This window comes from Artemia sp. Qi Xiang Cuo, chromosome 19 (genome assembly GCF_049724085.1).
Source record: "Artemia sp. Qi Xiang Cuo chromosome 19, ASM4972408v1, whole genome shotgun sequence".
Taxonomy (NCBI): Eukaryota; Metazoa; Arthropoda; class Branchiopoda; order Anostraca; family Artemiidae; genus Artemia; species Artemia sp. Qi Xiang Cuo.
The window spans coordinates 61,812,964-61,832,750 of NC_142812.1; the positions used below are offsets into that span (position 1 = coordinate 61,812,964).

General features: G+C 31.0%; 1 pseudogene; it reads right to left on the bottom strand.

The window, feature by feature from the left end:
• The window catches only part of LOC148941089 (uncharacterized), a 53,897-nt pseudogene that overhangs the window by 21,595 nt on the left and 12,515 nt on the right, over positions 1-19,787 (bottom strand).

Below are 19,787 nucleotides of genomic sequence, written 5' to 3' on the forward strand. Positions count from 1 at the left end.
ATGCAAATGAAATTAAAAAACAGATGAAAGGGCTTATAAAAGGATGAAATATAAAAAAAAAAATTCATAAATTAAATAAAGATAGGGTTCCAAGCAAGTAATACCTGAGGAGGGGGGTCTCATCAGAGGTATATTTTTAGGCAAAACTAAGGTATATCCAAGAGTCCTTAACGAAAATACAGCGTTTTTGAGACAAGACTATGCAGATAGGAAAGACAAAACGTGAAAAAACCTGTCATTGGATAAAATGCAAACAAAAAAATATACGTAAATTAAAGAAAGGTACGGGTTCTAGCAGACAATTCCAGGGGCTTTATATTAAACCAAAATTTGTAGGCTCTATTGAGGTAATTCGGAGATTCTTAAACGAAATACAACGTTTTTGAGACAGGAATATGCAAATGAAAAAAAAACAGAAGATGAAAGGGCTTATAAAAGGATGAAATATAAAAAAAAACATGCGTAAATTAAAAAAAGATAGGGGGCTCCTAGCAGGCAATTCCAGAGGACAGGGGGGTGTTATCCAAGGTAAATTTTTAGGCACTTTTGAGTCATTTCCGAGAGCCCTTTACGAAAATAAATTGTTATTTATTAACACTTGTTATTTATTATGTTATTTATAAAAAGTGAAAAAAACCTGATATAGGATAAAATATAAGCAAAAACATTCATAAATTAAAGAAAGGTATGGGTCCTAGAAGACAATTCTAGGGGGACGGCGTTTATATTAGAGGTAAATTTTTAGACTCTATTCTATTATTTTAAGGCCCTTTAATGAAAATATCTCGTTTCTTTGGGTCCACTCTATGCCCCCTCACGATACTAGGATCTATACTCTAATTTCATTAGTAACAAAGCTACTCCTTTTTATAGATTGATTCAGATTGTTTTTCTTCAGTATATTTTCAGATATTTCTTCTTGTAACCAATTACGCATTGAATCCGGTGATTCAAGTTTTCACAAGCCACACTTATCATAAAAACCTCCAACACACCCCCCTGCCACAACACAACATATCACTTCTACCCACTGCCATCCATGTGGCACAACCCTCTCATGCCCCCTCCCTCCTAGGAAATGTTCAACCTTTTCTTAAAAATAAATTTTGTAAACTAAAAATGACCATTGTTTTTATTTGAACAGCGGGACTCGGCATTTCATTGCTAGAATGTGATACTCCAAGCAATTAACGCCACATTTTCACACGATTACTGCTTCGAGGCATCCTTACATCACCTCCAAGACAATCTTCAGACATTTCTTATTAAAAATTACGCATTCAATCTGGGGATTCAATTTTCCACAAGCCAGGCCTATCATAATAACCTCTAAAACACCCCTTCACCACCACGACATTACACGCCTGCGCCCTATCATCCACCCGGAGCATCCCTCTCATCCCCCCTTCTTAGTACATTTTCAACCTTTTTCTCTCAAAATTAATTTTGCAAACTAAAAATGACGATTGTTTTTTATTTGAACAGCGAATAGACATTTCATTGCTAGATTGTGATGTTCTATGGTAATTCCGTGTCTCTGACACTGAATGGTTGACACATGGCACCTTCTAACAGGCATTATCGTACATATGACATTTTCGGAAGCATTTCTCCAGCAGAAATATTCATTTACACTAGAATTGATCGTTTAAACCTAATAAAAAAATCCTCATTAGCGTTTTTTCTAATGACCCCTAACAATTCAGACAAGCCTGGCACAATATGCCATCCCACTTTAACACCCTGTGGGGGCAAATTATCACACATATAGTTTTTCAGCCTTTTTCTCTCAAAATAGATTTTGTAAGCCAAAAATGACTATTGCTTTTATTTGAACCACGGAAACTTGCCATTTCATTGCTAGATTACGATACCTAAGGCAATTCACGCCAAAAAGAAATTAAGACATTTCTTGAACAAGCCTACTCCTTATTTGAACTGGTTTTATAAAAGTATTAGTATTATGGCACCCTGCTATATCCATCATCAACATGTTAAGCGTTTTCAAGCGTTTGAATACCCCCAATGCATACATTTTTTATTGCTTTATTCTCCGACCATTTCCAACCTGTGCCACACTATTACTGCTCTACGGCACCCTCCGACATCATATTATCAACCCCAAGACATTTTTAGACATTTCTTGTTACAAATTACGCATTTGATCCAGTGATTCAAGTTTTCACGAGCCAACTCTTTCCATGATACTCCTCAAAACATCTCATACCACCATGCCATTATGTGCTATCCCCCCTGACACTAATGTGGCATCCCTCATCATCTCTAGAGAATTTTCAGCTACTTCCACGTAAAAATAACCGTTTACACTACAATCGATTGTTTATGTGGAGTAGTTTTTTGACTGAATTACGGCCTTATGGCCCGAGGTCTGAGAGTCTTAAGATATGATTTACCATATTTTAATATTATTTTTTCACATTTTTTATTATTTTCCTGGAGTTTAATAGATCCAGGGTATAAAAAAATCAACTTCGAGAGCAGAGTTGCACTGTGATACCGTTTTCACAAACACCTAGGGGGCAATTTGGACAAAGGGTATGCTTGACTAAAATCACTTGAGTATTTTAAGCAGTTATTTAGCATATTTAAACATTTGTTTCGTATTTCTAATATTTTCTATGGCTTATGGGCCGAGGTTTGAGGATTTTCAGAGATCATTTTCCATAGTCTGATTTTTTCATAGGTTTCATTATTTTTCTAGGGGTTTAATAGATCCAATGCATGAAAAAATTCAATTTCCGAGAGCAGAGTGCCACATTGTACCCAACCAACGGCACTTCCTCATGCAATTATCGTACCTAAGACATTTTCCAAATATTTTCATGCTATAAGCCATGCTTTTAATCCACAGTTTCGTGTTTTTGCAAGCCAACCCACCGTGATGCTATGCTTTTCTTAATACCAACAACGGTTTTTCTTAATACTAACCAATATTTCATAGAAGTAACAAGTTCTTTTTAATAATAATAACAAAATTTATCTAATAGTAACATGTTTATTGTTAATGGCAACAAGTTTTTCATAATACTAACAAATATTTCTTAGAACTAACAAGGTTTTTCATTATTGTACCAAGTTTTTCCTAATACAAAAAAAATTTCTTAGAAGTGATAAGTGTTTCTTAATACCAAAAAAAAATTTCTATTAGTATCAAGTTTTCTTTTAATGGTAACACATTGTTTTTTCATAATTGTAGAAAAATTTTTTTAATACTAACAATTTTTTCTTAGAAGTAAAAGTTTCTTCTTAATATTAATACAATTTTTCTTAGAAGTAACAGTTTTTCTTAAGAGTAACATTTTTTTCAGTAGTAGCAGGTTTTCTGTCATTGGTAACAATGTTTTCGGAAGAGTAACCAGTTTTCTGTTAATGGTAACAAGTTTTTTCATAACTGTAAAAATCTTTTCTTAATATTAACAGTCTTTTCTTAGAAGTAATAAGTTCTTCTTAATACTAACAGAATTTTTCTTAGGAGAAACACGTTTTTTTTATAGTAAATTTTTTGGAAATAGTAACAAGTTTTCATTTAACGATAACAATTTTTTTCTAAATACTAACAATTTTTTTAATAGTAACAAGTTTTCTGCTAATGGTAACAATTTTTTCATAATTGTAACAAGTTTTTCTAAATAATAACAAACTTTTTCTTAATACCCACAAGTTTTTAATAATGGTAACAAGTTTTTCTAATAAACTAATTTTTCAGAGAGGTAGCCAGTTTTTTTCAACACTAACAAGAGTTTTCTTAGAAGTACCAAGTTTTTCTTACTAGCAACAAAAATTTTTTCCAAATAATAACAAGTTTTCTGTTAACGATAACAAACATTTTTCTCAATACTATCAAACTTGTCTTAATAGTATTAAAAGAAGAAACAGTATTCTTAGAAGAGACAGGTTTTTCTTAATTGTATAATATTTTTTCTAATAGTAACATGTTTTCTGTCAATGGTAAAAAAAATTTCGTAGAAATAACAAGTTTTCTGTTAATGGTAACAATTTTTTTTATAATTGTAACAAGTTTTTCTTAATACTAACCGTTTTTTTCTTTCTTAGAAGTAACAAGTTCTTCTTAATACTAGCAAAATTTGTCTTAGGAATAACAAGTTTTTCTCGATAGTAACAATTTTTTCTAATAGTAACAAGTTTTTTGTTAGCGATAACAAATTTATTTCTTAATACTAACGACTTTTTCTTAATAATAACAAGTTTTCTGTTAATGGTAACAAGTTTATAATAATTTTAACAAGTTCTTATAAATGATACCAAGCTTGTTACTTAATTAACAAGTTTTTCTTAATAGCAACAAGTTTGTCTTAATAGTAACAAGTTTTCTGATAACAATAACAATTTTCTTCTTAATACTGACAAGTGTTTCTTAATTGTAACATGTTTTTATTAATACTAACAAAATTTTATTTCAAGTAACAAGTTTCTCTTAATGCTAACAACATTTTTGTTACAATAGCAATAAGTTTTTCTTAATGCTAAAAATCTTCCTTAATAATAACAATTTTTCTTAATGATAATAAGTTTTTTTATTACTAAAAAGTTTTTTTTTTCATAATAGTAACAAGTTCTCTGCTAATAGAATCACTTTTTTCCTTAATAGTAACAAAGTTTTTCTTAATAGTAATAAATTTTTTTCTTAATGATAACATAGTTTTTTTCTTAATAGTAACAAGTTTTTCTTAATAGTAACAAGTTTTTTTCTTAATACCAACAGAAGTTTTTCTTAATAGTAATAATTTTTTTTAATGATAACAAGTTTTTCTAAATAGTAATAAAAACTTTGTAATGGTAACAAGTTTGTCTGAATACTCAACAGTTTTCTGTTAAGAGTAACAAGGTTGCTGAAATTAAAAGTAATCAGACCCCCCTTCCACCAACTATTGAGCTTTCTCCATGCCGAGAGGCCGAAGACACATGAGTGGGAATTACAGTTCAAATATTGTCATCTGTTTCGCCATAGTTATAGATGACAGCATTGTATCGTGGTTTTTCTTTTTATTATAAAACTTAAAAAGAAACTTTGCGGACAAAGTTGGAAACTGTCTTGGTACTAGTATTTTCACGCTAACATAACAGAAAAGTTGTTACTATTAAGACAAAGTTGATAGTATTAAGAAAACAGTTTGTTATCGTTAACAGAAAACTTGTTATTATTGGAAAAAACTTAAGGAAAACTTCTTACTCCTAAGAAAAATTGTGTTAGTATTAAGAAAAACTTGTTACTGCTAAGAAAAATTTTTTTAGTATTAAGAAAAACTCGCTACAGTTATGAAAAACTTGCTACCATTAACAAAAAACTTGTTACTTCTACGAAAAATTTGTTATCATTGAATGAAAACATGCCACCATTAGAAAAAGATTTGTTACTACTAACAAAAATCTGTTACTTCTAGGAACAATTTTGTTACTATTAAGAAGAACTTGTTACTTCTAAGAAAAATAATTGTTAGTATTAAGAAAAATTTGTTACAATTATGCAAAAAACAACTTGTTACTATTACCAGAAAACTTGTTACTATTTCAAAAATTTTGTTGGTATCAAGAAAAACTGGTTTTAGGTTGAACCTTTTCCTGTCCTGAATCTATTAAATCCCAGGAAAATAAAGAAAAATATGGAAACATATAAAAATATTTTAAATAATATCCTAAAATCTCAGACCTCGGGCCACAAAGCCGTAAATCTGTCAAAAACCAACAACGCATAAACTATCGATTGTAGTGTATGTGGGTATTTTTGGATGGAAATAGCTGAAAATCCTCTAGAGAGGATGAGTGATGCCATATGGGTGTCACAGAGGGGGGGGGGCAAGCGCATAATGACATTGTGGTATGTGGTATGTTTTAAGAAGGACCATGAAAAGGGTTGGCTCGTGAAACTTGAATAACTGGATTGAATGCTTAATTTGTAACAAAAATTTCTGAAAATGTCTCGGGGTGATGATGTGATGTAAGGGTGCCGTGAAGCAGTAATGGTTTGGCACTATGACGTGAATTGCTTGGAATATCCCGTTCTAGCAATGAAATGCCGATTCCTGCTGTTCAAATAAAAATAATGATCATTTTTATTTTAAAAAATTTTGAGAGAAAAAGGTCCTAGGGAGGAAATGTTCTAGGGGGGTGTGTTATGAGAGGGGTGTGACACATAGATGGCAGGGGACAGGCATGTACTGTCGTGGTGACGTGGGGGTGTTTTGGAGGTTATTATGATTTCCTTGGAATAAATAAATTAATCGTTATAAAAAGTGAGTTTAATTTGATCGCAAATCTTATTAAGAAAATTGGAGTGATTTCCAATCCTCATTTTTATACATTTTCTGCAAAGAAACGCTTTAGCGGCTTTAAAATGAATTAGACCTTTACTGTTACGTCTATTTTATTGTTTTACTTGTAGGGAAAATTGTATGTGACTGTGCACCTAGTAAAAAAATGGCTTTCACTTGAAAACAGTGTTAAGATTGCCAGTTTTATGGCCGAGTCACAGAATCATAATTTAAAGACTTATCCTTCCTAAGTGATTCCCCGTCAAAACAGAACAATTTCATTTTCAGTGTTTTTTAAATGAGTGTATACTTTAATTTAGTGTTTGTTAGATAAAAAAAAAGATTTATTTACATCGTGTTAATGTAATCCTTGCCACTGAACGAGTAGGCACAAAAAGACTTAGCTGCATGTATTACAGAGATATTGTTTGTTCTTTTAACTTTTGTGTGACCAAATTTGATCTAGTTTTTAAACATTCTTCTACTCATCTGAAGAGCAGAGTCCTATGTGTTTCTTTGTACTGGCGCTCTACTTTCAAGAAGACTAGTGGCAGATTCCCTTAAGATTTCCACAACTCTCAGATTTCCTGAAGACAAATGGATCCTGGAAGCGTCGTGGCCAGATTCCCGTGACAGTCCCTATTTTCTGGAAGACACACGCATGTATCCATAACAAGGTGTTACATCAATGTGTATATTCGGTTCCTATGTAATATAGATGACGCAGTCTTGCTTCAGTATTAAAAAAGAGGAAAGTAAGAGATGTAGATACATCAATGTTTACCCACGTATTGGAGTTTGAACTCATGCATGACTTAGTGGATTTATCGGGAATAGCTTATTTACAGCGCACATCTTACGTAATGTCAGAGCACATCTTGCGTAATGACAGCACACACTTTACGTAATGACAGCTTACATGTTACATAATGACAGCGCCAAGCAGAGGAATTTGATTAAGATTTTTCAAGACGTTTCTTAAGATATTTTTCTCTAAGTGGTTTCAATGCGTTTTTTTTCTTTCAAGGCATTTTTTTTAAGGATTTTTTTTCTTTCAAGACGTTTCTTTTTTTTCTTTAATTATTATTTAAGGGGGGATGTTTATTGACGATACATTCCCACGTGAACTGTTTCTTCAGAGTCCTTGAGGGAATCCCTACTTTCAATTCAGGTGGGCGCTTTTTCTTTAATTCTTATATAAGGGGGAATGTCTATGGATGAGGTATTACCACGCAAATCATTTCTTCAGAGTCCACGATAGAATCCCCAGATTTTAATTGAGGAGAACAAATATGCAGGGTTGTTACATAATACTTTATTTTTCTTTCAGTGTATTTTTTCTCAAAGGAGCATTATGTTCTAACGATTGTTTTCCACGTTATGACTCGAAAGATCAGTTTCCATCCAATAGAAAAACGCCCCAGACGCCAGGACCAGCAGCCTATTTTCAATATTCTGTTCTGGCTAATACATTCTAGAAGTAACCTATTGCATGCGAGGAGAATTCCTCTGTGTCACTTACTAGAATGATGATAACATACTCCCTACGAGTACAATAATTAACATGCAGAGGGGAAAATCTATTTATAGAAACTGTTGTTTCCAAGGCAAATATGTTATTAGAAAAATTCTGAAAATAAGTTGTATGTATACGAAGTGATCGTCTAACTATGTATTCACAAGTAATATGGGGTCAATCTATTCAAGCGGTCATTACGTCCCTCCCCGTCTCCAAAAATACGAGGGGTTCCTGTTTCAAGTGGTCCCAGAGCCAGAAAAACAAGCGCACCCAGGAAGACACTCCCCCCGCAATACGGGCTGTTCCTGTTTCTTTGACCAAGTGTAATATGAGTAGTGATATATCAATCTGTTCAAGAGGGGTCCTATCCCTTTTGCATGTATTTATATCTCCGAGCGGTCAGTACTCCTTTATACATAAGACCGTCATGACATAAGACCCACGTGTGCATCGTCATTACATATGTCCCACGTGTTTGCCGTAATTACGTAAGATGTGCGCTGTCATTACACAACACCCACATGTGCACGGTCATTAAATTATTTCCGATAACGCGGGCGATAGTATTAGCCTCAACTTCAATTACGTCGTTTAAAATTATCTATGATATAACATGTCACGCAAGATTCCGTCATCCATATTACTAAACGCATACATCGTTTAGAAAATTAATAACACCTGACTGTCATGGGAATTGTGACATCTATCTTCCTTCTAATACTGAAACAATATTGCATCATCCTTATTAGTAGGGATGTATCAATCTGTTCAAGAGGGGTCCAATCCTTTTTGTATATATTAATATCTCCAAGCGGACAGTACTCCTTTATAGTGTCAATTAAAGGAAGTGGACAGTACTCCCTTACTATGTCAATGAAAGAGAGCGGGCAGGTGGGACATTACTATGTCAATGAAAGGTAGCGGGCAGGTGGGACATTACTCTATCAATCTAAGGTACAAGACAGGTACGTATTGTTATATGGTTGATGTTTTATTTAAAGATTTTTATATGGAAGTTTTATTGTATGGATATATGGATTTTTATTTTAATAGTTTTTTATTTATGTCATTTTATTGTACTCTAATGATGATATTTTTCCCATTGATTTTTATGAAATTTGTGTTTGATATAGGAATCAAACATGAGACCCGTGATTTCCTAAGGTAAAAGAACGACACGTTAATCGACTGAACCAACAAGCCATTGAACATATTATGATTTTAGAAATACATCTAATGTGTTGTTTCTAGGACATTGCCCGTCTGATGTTAAGCGTCATAATATCGTAACAAGTTCATTCCATTGAACTGGAACAAGTTCAAGCACATTCGATTTATCAATTGTTTTTTATAGTTTTTCAGGCTGTTATGGATGTTTTAATGTTAGATATGGTTCTTCATTGTAGCATGATTATAGGCGTTGACGCTTTTAGTCTGACATTGAGCGGGGTGTTTTATTTAACTTTTTTTTGTATGGATGTTTTATTGTATGGATATATGGATTTTTATTGTAATAGTTTTTTATTTATGTCATTTTATTGTGCTCTAATGATGATATTTTTCTTTTCCAATGATACGATTTTTAACATTCTAAGTATCTTCCCATTGATTTTTATGAAATTTGTGTTTGATATAGGAATCAAACATGAGACCCGTGAGTTCCTAAGGTAAAAGAACGACAGGTTAATCGACTGAACCAACAAGCCATTGAACATATTATGATTTCAGAAATACATCTAATGTCTTGTTTCTGGGACATTGCCCGACTGATGTTAAGCGTCACAATATCGTAACAAGTTCATTCCATTGAACTGGAACATGTTCAAGCACATTCGATTTATCTATTGGATTTTTGATAGGTGTTGAAAATGATCTGTTTCGGGGCATTTTTATGGCATCTTCGTGAGAATATACATACCACGATGATTTCAAATGCATACTAGGCAATTTCTTCTGTTGCTTGGGCCCCAAGTCCTACCCCTATCCCTTAACCCTTATCCCTACACCCCTCCACCCCATCCCTCTTTTTTTTTACCCCCCCCCCTCTTTTTATTAACATGGTGTTTTCTTTTAACTTTTTTTTTGTTTTTTGTACAGGTCTTAGAATGACATGAAACATAGTTAAAACAAAAAAATCACATTTAATATTTTCTAGATTCAAAATGAGAATGATATAGAAATGTTAGTTGTGACTTTTACTATTAGAAAAATATTGTTTGTAGTAGCAGTTTTTTTACTTAATTTCTTTGAAATTAAGACAAGACAGGTAGGAAATTACTGTATCAATTAAAGAGACAAGACAGGTGTGACATTACGGTATCAATTAAAGAGCCAAGACAGGTAGGACATTACTGTGTCAATTAAAGAGAGCAGGGCCCTATCCTTTTTGCACATATATCAATTAAAGGAAGCGGGGCCCTATCCTTTTATTGTAGGGATGTTTTCTGTTTATGGATTTTTATTGTTCATTGTATTGGTGTTATATTTGATGTTTTATTGTATGGAAGTATGATTTTTATTGCAGGGATGGTTTTAATATATGGTTGAATATGTGTGCTACTTTATGATTGATATATACGTATTGTTACATGGTTGGTGTTTTATTTAATGTTTATTTTGTATGGATGTTTTATGTTTATGGATGTTAAGATTTTTATTGTTCACCATACAAGTGGGCTATCATTCCATGTTTTATTTGATGATGTTTTTTTGTATGGATATTTTATTTTTATGGATATAAGGATTTTTATTGTTCACCATACAAGCGGGCTATCATTCAATACTTTATTTGATATTTTTTATGGATGTTTTATGTTTATGGATGAAAGGATTTTTATTGTTCACCATACAAGCGGGCTATCATTCCATGTTTTATTTAATGATGTTTTTTTTTGTATGGATGTTTTATGTTTATGGATATAAGGCTTTTATTGTTCACCATACAAGTGGGCTATCATTCCATGTTTTATTTGATGTTTTTTTATGGATGTTTTATGTTTATGGATGTAAGGATTTTTATTGTTCACCATACAAGCGAGCTATCATTCCAAATTTTATTTAATGTTTTTATTTGTATGGATGTTTTATGTTTATGGATGTAAGGATTTTTAACATGAAATATGATAGCGGCTCTACCAATCGTACTCCATGCTTGCTCATAGACACGATACGGCTTTCTCACTGGTACTCTATGGTGGGTTATCGACACTATCTAGTTTATTGCATGTATTAGATCAGTATTTTTTACGCCGTGGAAGGATAAACACATAATTCGTATCTTTGAAAAAGTGAAGATGAAGCATTTTAAGAAACTGTGTTCATATGATAGTGTTATTGTAGCATTGAATGCTAACAAGGAGAAGTATTTGAACTATGAAACAAGTACAAGTGGTAGCACTATCGGAAACGTATGCGTGCGTTGTCATGACAGTAAGGAATTAAATTTCTTTGGAGTACCAAAAAATTCAACTCTTATGAAGATGGATATGCGAGATTGAGATCTCCGGAGATGATTGCACTCAAAGAGAATGCCAACATAAAAACAATAGTTGATGAAGAGGGGTATCTTCTTGCTAGTGCTTGAGGTAACATGTTACCCAGTGTTAAACCCTATGGTCAGCTTTCGGGTATTAGCATTCAAATGAAAGCAAAGAGGAAAAGAAAGGCCTAATCTTCTACTAATATCATCAACCATATCTTGTCTACGTGCCGAAACTGTTACCTGTTTAAAAATAATGTTGTAATAAACAGTGAAATTGCCGGAAAAATTAAAAGGGCATTGGTGGAAAATATCACTAAGGAATATAAAGATGAATCGATGAAAAACAAAGCACAAGTGAACATTATTACTAGCATTGATCAAACACTCAATGAACCAAATAATACCAAAGACGAAACGCATATTGAACCTGTCAGTGATGCACCCATAAAAATTGTGTATGACTCAAAATGGAATAATTATTATTCTACTGATTACGAACTAAGAGAAGACAATAGGTACAATATCAAGAGAGAACATGGTGAGCTATTTTATGGAATAGATTCAAAATGTCCAAAGTTGTTCATTGATACTAATAATGTATAATAATATATTTTTTGTACTGATATTCTACATAACATTATTTCATTAAAAAATATATTATGCATTACATTGTTATCTGTTCATTATTTTTGGAGTATGCTAGCATATCAAACGTTTAGAATTTCTATTAAAACATTGAAGATGTAAGAAAAGGAATTTGCATATATCATATGTCGGATAGATAGATTAATATGGAGAAAATCTAAGTATCAGAATGAATAAATTCATTATCAACACCTTTTGTCGGTTAGGTCAGGATAAAATTGATAAAAATCTAAGTATCAGAGCGAATAGATTCTTTATCAACATTCATTGCTGGAAATGTCAGTTAACATTATCGAAACCTAAGTGTCAGAGTGACTAAATTATCTATCAACATCTATTGTCAGATACATGGGATAACATTGACAAAATATAAGTATCAGAGTGAATAAATTTTTTTCTATCAGTATCTTTATCGAATACAACGGATAAAATTGAGAAAATCTAAGCATCAGAATAAATAAATTCTTTATCAATATCATTTGACTGATACCTTTGATAGTGTCAGAGTGAATAAATTCTTTATCATTGTCTTTTGTCAGATATGATTGATAAAATTGAGAAAATCTAAGCATCAGAGTGAATAAATTCTTTATCAATCTCTTTTGATAGGTACGTTCGATAACACTGATCAAATTTAAGTATCATAGTGAATGAATTAAATATCAACTTCTTTGGTCTGATACATCAGATAACATTCACAAAATCTAAGTTTCAGTGTGAATCGATTTCTTATCGACATCCTTTGTCAGATATGCTTGATAAAATAGAGAAAATCTAAGTATCAGAGTGAATAAATTCCTTATCAATATCTTTTTGACAAATACGTTTAATAGCACTGACAAAATTTATGTATTAAATTGAACCAATTCTTTATTAACATTCTTTATCGATATCATTTGTCGGATACGTCGGATAACATTGACAAAATCTATGTATTAGAATGAATAAATTCTTTATCATCATCCGTCGTCGGATATGTTATTATGAAAAAATTGTAAGTAACAAACTCAAGGCCGTATCCAGGGATTGGGTTACCCAGTTTGAACCCCCCCCCCTAAATAAAATTTTTTTGGCTCGTAAAAACGTACCAAAAATGGATTTAAACAAATTTTGTATGCGTTTTTGAGGTTTTTTATGTACCCCTCCCTTAAAAAAATTAGTAAAACCCCCGAACAAAAACTCTTTCTTGAACTCACTTTCTTGGATACACATTGTAGACATTTCATTCAAGAAATTATGAAAAAATTGTAAGTAAGTAACAAACTCTTTCTTGAATTCACCTCTTGGATACACAATACAGACATCCCTTTCATGAAATTATGAAAAAATTTTAAGAAAGTAACAAACTCTATTTGAATTCACCTCTTGAATAAACAATACAGAAATTTCATTCATGAAATTATAAAAAAAATGTAAGTAAGTAACAAACTCTTTTTGAATTTACCTCTTAAATACACAATACAAAAATTTCATTCAAGAAACTAAAAAAAAATTGTAAGTAAGTGAGTAAGTAACAAACTCCTTCTTGAATTCGCCTCTTGGATACACAATACGGAAATTTCATTCAAGAAATAATGGAAAAATTGTAAATAAGTAACAAACTCTTTCTTGAATTCGCCTCATTGATACACAATACAGAAATTTCATTCAAGAAATTATGGAAAAATTGTAAGTAAGTAACAAACTCTTCCTTGAATTCGCCTCTTGGATACACAATAAAGAAATTACGTTAAAGAATATTATGAAAACATTGTAAGTAAGTAAAAAACTCCTTCTTGAATTCAAATCTTGGATACATAATACAGAATTTTCATTCCTAAAATTATGAAAAATTTTTAAGTAAGTAAAAAACACTTTTTGAATTCGGTTCATGGATACACAATACAGAAATCTCATTCAAGAAATTGTGAAAAAATTGTAAGTAGGTAACAAACTTCTTGAATTCGCCTCTTGGATACATAATACATTCATCTCATTCAAGAAATTATGAAAACATTTTAAGTAACTAACACACTCTTTCATGAATTCACTTCTTGAACACACAACACAGAAATGACATTGAAGAAATTATGAAAAAATTATAGGTAATAACCAAATTCTTTCTTAATTTCACCTCCTGTATACACAATGCAGACATTTTATTGATGAAATTATGAAAAAGTGTAAGTAAGTAACAAACTCTTTCTTGAATTCACCTCATGGATACACAATACTGAAATTTCATTCAAGAAATTATCAAGAAATTGTAAGTAAGTAAGTAACAAACTCTTTCTTGAATTCCCCTCTTGGATACATAGTACGGAAATTTCATTCAAGAAATTATGAAAAAATCACAAGTAAGTAACAAACTCCATCTTGAATTCGCCTCATGGATACACAATACAGAAATTTCATTCAAGAAATTATGAAAAAATCGCAAATAAGTAACAAAATTCTTCTTGAATTCACCTCTTGCATACACATTACAGAAATTTCATTCAAAATATTATAAAAAAATTTTAAGTAAGTAACAAACTCCTTCTTGATTTCACCTCTTGGATACACATTCTAGACACTTCATTCAAGAAACTATGAAAAAATTGTAAGTAAGTAAAAAACTCTTTCTTGAATTCACCTCTTGAATACATAGTACAGAAATTTCATTCAAGAAATTATCAAAAAATTTACGCAAGTAACAAATTCTTTCTTGAATTCACCTATTGGATACATAATACATAAATTTCATTAGAGAAATTATGAAAAAATTGTAAGTAAGGAACAAACTCTTTTAGAATTCTCCTCTTGAATACAAAATACAAAAATTTCAATCAAGAAACTATGAAAAAAATTTAAGTAAGTAAGTAACAAACTCTTTCTTGAATTCCCCTCTTGGATACACAATACGGACATTTCAATAATGAAATCATGAAAAAATTGTAAGTAAGTAGCACAACTATTTCTTGAATTCACCTCTTGGATACACAATACAAAAATTTCATTCAAAAAATTATGAAAAAATTGTAAGTTAGTAACAAACTCTTTTTGAATTCATCTCTTGAATAGACAATACAGAAATTTCATTCAAGAAACTACGAAAAAAATGTAGGTAAGTAAGTAACAAACTCTATCTTGAATTTGCCTCTTGGATACACAATACAGAAATTTCAGTCAAGAAATTATGAAGAAATTGTAAGTAAGTAAGTAGAAAACTCTTTCTTGAATTCACCTTTTTGATACAGAATACAGAACTTTTATTCAAAAAAGTGTAAAAAAATTGTAAGTAAGTAACAAACTCTTTTTGAATTCACCTCTTGAATAGAAAATACAGAAATTTCATTCAAGAAACTATGAATTTTTTTTTTAAGTAATTAAGTAACAAACTCTCTCTTGAATTTGCCTCTTGGATACGCAATACAGAAATTTCATTCAAGAAATTATGAAAAAATTGTTTGTTGAATTTAGTTTAGAGTGGTTATAGATGGTAGCACACCCGCTTAGACACACAGTAATAGTGAGAAAGACATGTAAAAAGTTAGGTTAATTAAGGTTCACTTCGAGTGGCCTTCATAAAATCAAAGTTCTATTCATTTTGACTTTATGCATCGTTACGTTGAATTTAGGTTAGACTGGTTATAGATGGCAGCACAACCGCTCAGAAACACAGTCATAGTGAGAGACACATGCAAAAAGCTGGATTAAATTAGGTTCACTTAGAGTGGCTCCCCACACTAAGTGAACCTAAATTAACCCAACTCTTTACATGTCTCTCTCACTATGACTGTGTGTCTGAGCGGTTGTGCTGCCATCTATAATCAGTCTAACCTAAATTAAACGTAACGATGCAGAAAGTCAAAATGAATAGAACTTGGATTTTATGAAGGCCACTCTAAGTGAAACTATATTAACCTAACTTTTTCATGTCTCTCTCAAAATTACTATTTGTCTGAGCAGGTGTGCTACCATCTATAACCACTCTAAACTAAATTCAACAGACAATTTTTTCATAATATCTTGAATGAAATTTCTGTATTGTGTATCCAAGAGGAAAATTCAAGAAAGAGTTTTTATTTACTTACTTACAATTTTTTTTTCATAGTTTCTTGAATGAAGTTTCTGTATTGTCTATTCAAGAGGTGAATTTAAAAAGAGTTTGTTACTTACTTACAATTTTTTCACGATTTCATGATTGAAATTTCTTTATTATGTGTCCATGAGACGAATTCAAGAAAGAGTGTGATACTTACTTACAATTTTTTCATAATTTCTTGAATGAAATTTCCGTATTGTGTATCCAAGAGGGGAATTCAAGAAAGAGTTTGTTACTTACTTACTTAAAAAAATTTCATAGTTTCTTGATTGAAATTTCCGTAATGTGTATTCAAGAGGTGAATTCAAAAAGAGTTTGTTACTTACTTACAATTTTTCATAGTTTCATGAATGAAATTTCTGTATTGTGTATCCAATAGGTGAATTCAAGAAAGAGTTTGTTACCTACTTAAAAATTTTTCAAATTTCTTGAATGAGATGTCGGTATTTTGCATCCAAGAGGTTAATTCAAGAAAGAGTTTATAACTTACTTACAATTTTTTCATAGTTTCTTGAATGAAATATCTATAATGTGTATCCTAAGAGGTGAATTCAAGAAAGAGATTGCTACTTACTTACAATTTTTTCACGATTTCATGAATGAAATTTCTTTATTATGAGTCCATGAGACGAATTCAAGAAAGAGTGTGATACTTACTTACAATTTTTTCATAGTTTCTTGAATGAAATTTCCGTATTGTGTATCCAAGAGGGGAATTCAAAAAAGAGTTTGTTACTTACTTACTTAAATTTTTTTTCATAGTTTCTTGATTTAAATTTCTGTATTTTGTATTCAAGAGGTGAATTCAAGAAAGAGTTTGTTACTTACTTACAATTTTTTCATAATTTCATGAATGAAATTTCTGTATTGTGTATCCAATAGGTGAATTCAAGAAAGAGTGTGTTACATACTTAAATTTTTTCATATTTCTTGAATGAGATGTCGGTATATTGTATCCAAGAGGTGAATTGAAGAAAGAGTTTGTAACTTACTTACAATTTTTTCATAATTTCTTGAATGAAATGTCTGTATTGTGTATCCAAGAGGTGAATTCAAGAAGGAGTTTGTTACTTACTTATAGTGTTTTTAAAATTTCTTGAATGAAATTTCTGTATTGTATCTGTAATGTGTAAGCAAGAGATGAATTCAAGGAGGAGTTTGTCACATACGTACAGTGTTATCATAATTTCTTGAATTTACTTTCTGTATTGTGTATCCAAGAGGCAAATTCACGAAAGAGTTTTTTACTTACTTACAGTTTTTTCATAGTTTCATGAATGTAATTTCTGTATTGTGTATCCAATAGGTGAATTCAAGAAAGAGTGTGTTACATAATTAAATTTTTTTCATATTTCTTGAATGAGATGTCGGTATTTTGTATCCAAGAGGTGAATTGAAGAAAGAGTTTGTAACTTACTTACAATTTTTTCATAATTTCTCGAATGAAATATCTATAATGTGTATCCTAAGAGGTGAATTCAAGAAGGAGTTTGTTACTTACTTACAATATTTTCATAATTTCTTGAATTTAATTTCTGTATTGTTTATCCAAGAGGCGAATTCAAGAAAGAGTTTGTTACTTACTTACAATTTTTTCATAATTTCTTGAATGAAATTTCTGTATTGTGTATCCATGAGGTGAATTCAAGAAGGAGCTTGTTACTTACTTACAATTTTTTCATAATTTCTTGAATGAAATTTCCGTATTGTGTATCCAAGAGGTGAATTCAAGAAAGAGTTTGTTACTTACTTACTTACAATTTCTTCATAATTTCTTGAATGAAATTTTTGTATTGTGTATCCAAGAGGCAAATACAAGAAAGAGTTTGTTACTTACTTACTTACATTTCTTGAATAAAATTTCTGTATTGTGTATCCAAGAGGCAAATTCAAGAAAGAGTTAGTTACTTACTTACTGCATAATTTCTTGAATAAAATTTCCGTATTGTGTATCCAAGAAGGGTTTTCAAGAAAGAGTTTGTTACTTACTTACTTACAATTTGTTCATAATTTCTTGAATGAAATTTCTGTATTGTGTATCCAAGAGGCAAATTCAAGAAAATGTTTGTTACTTACTTACTTACAATTTTTTTTTTCACAGTTTCTTGAATGAAATTTCTGTATTATGTATGCAAGAGGTGAATTCAAGAAAGAGTGTGTTCCTTACTTACAATTTTTTCAGAGTTTCTTGAATGAAATTTCTGTATTGTGTATCCAAGAGGGGAATTCAAAAAAGAGTTTGTTACTTACTTACTTACATTTTTTTCATAGTTTCTTGATTTAAATTTCTGTATTTTTTATTCAAGAGGAGAATTCAAAAAGAGTTTGTTACTTACTTACAATTTTTCTGTATTGTGCATCCAAGAGGTGAATTCAAGAAAGAGCTTCTTACTTACTTACAATTTTTTCATAATTTCATGAATGAAATTTCTGTATTGTGTATCCAATAGGTGAATTCAAGAAAGAGTTTGTTACCTACTGAAATTTTTTTCATAATTTTTGAATGAGATGTCGGCAATGTGTATCCTAGAGGTGAATTCAAGAAAGAGTGCTTGACTTACTTACATTCTTTTCATAGTGTCTTCAATCAAATGTTTGTAATGTGTATCCAATAGATGAAATCAAGCAGGAGTTTGTTTCTTACTTTCAATGTTTCTAAAAAACAATGATTGAAAATCCTGTATTGTTTCTGTAATGTGTATGAAAGAGGTGAATTCAAGGAGGAGTTTGTTACATACGTACATTATTTTCATAATTTCTTGAATTTAATTTCTGTATTGTGTATCCAAGAGGCGAATTCAAGAAAGAGTTTGTTACTTACAATTTTTTCATAATTTCTTTAATGAAATTTATGTTTTGTGTATCCATGAGGCGAATTCAAGAAGGAGTTTGTTACTTACTTAAAATTTTTTCATAATTTCTTGAATGAAATTTCCGTACTGTGTATCCAAGAGGGGAATTCATTAAAGAGTTTGTTACTTACTTACTTACAATTTTTTCATAATTTCTTGAATGAAATTTCTGTATTGTCGATCCATGAGGAGAATTCAAGAAAGAGTTTGTTACTTACTTACAATTTTTTTATAATTTCATGAATGAAATTTCTGTATTGTGAATCCAAGAGTTGAATTCAAGAAAGAGTTTTTTTCCTGCTTACAATGTTTTCATAATTTCTTGAATGAGATGTCTGTATTGTTTATCCAACATAAATGAATGACTTGAAGTAAAGTATTTAACAAGAATTTTCTTTTAAAATGTTTTGTGGGGAGATGGGGCGATGACAGAGGGGTATATTAGAGTAGTTATAGTGTGGTACTGTAGGCTGAATTGCTTGCGAAACCAAAATGGATGACTTGAAGTAAAATTTTAAGAAGAAATGTCTGAAAAGTGTTTTGTTGGGAGATGGGGTGATGGAAGAGGGGTGTCTTAGAGTAGTTATAGTGCTGTACTATGGCGCAAATTTCTCGCAAAAACCCAAATAAATGAGTTGAAAAAAAAAATTAGCAAGAAATATCTGTAAAATGTTTTGTAGGGAGATTGGGTGATGACAAAGAGGTGTCGTAGAGTAGTTTTAGTATTGTACTGTAGGCTGAATTGCTTGCGAAAACCCAAATGGATGAGTTTGAAATAAAATTTTTAAGAAGAAATGTCTGATAAATGTTTTTTGGGAGATGGAGGTGATGGCAGTGGGGTGTCTTGGAGTAGTTATAGTGTGGTACTGTAGGCTGAATTGCTTGCAAAAACCCGAATGAATGAGTTGAAAATAAAAATTTTAACGAGAAATGT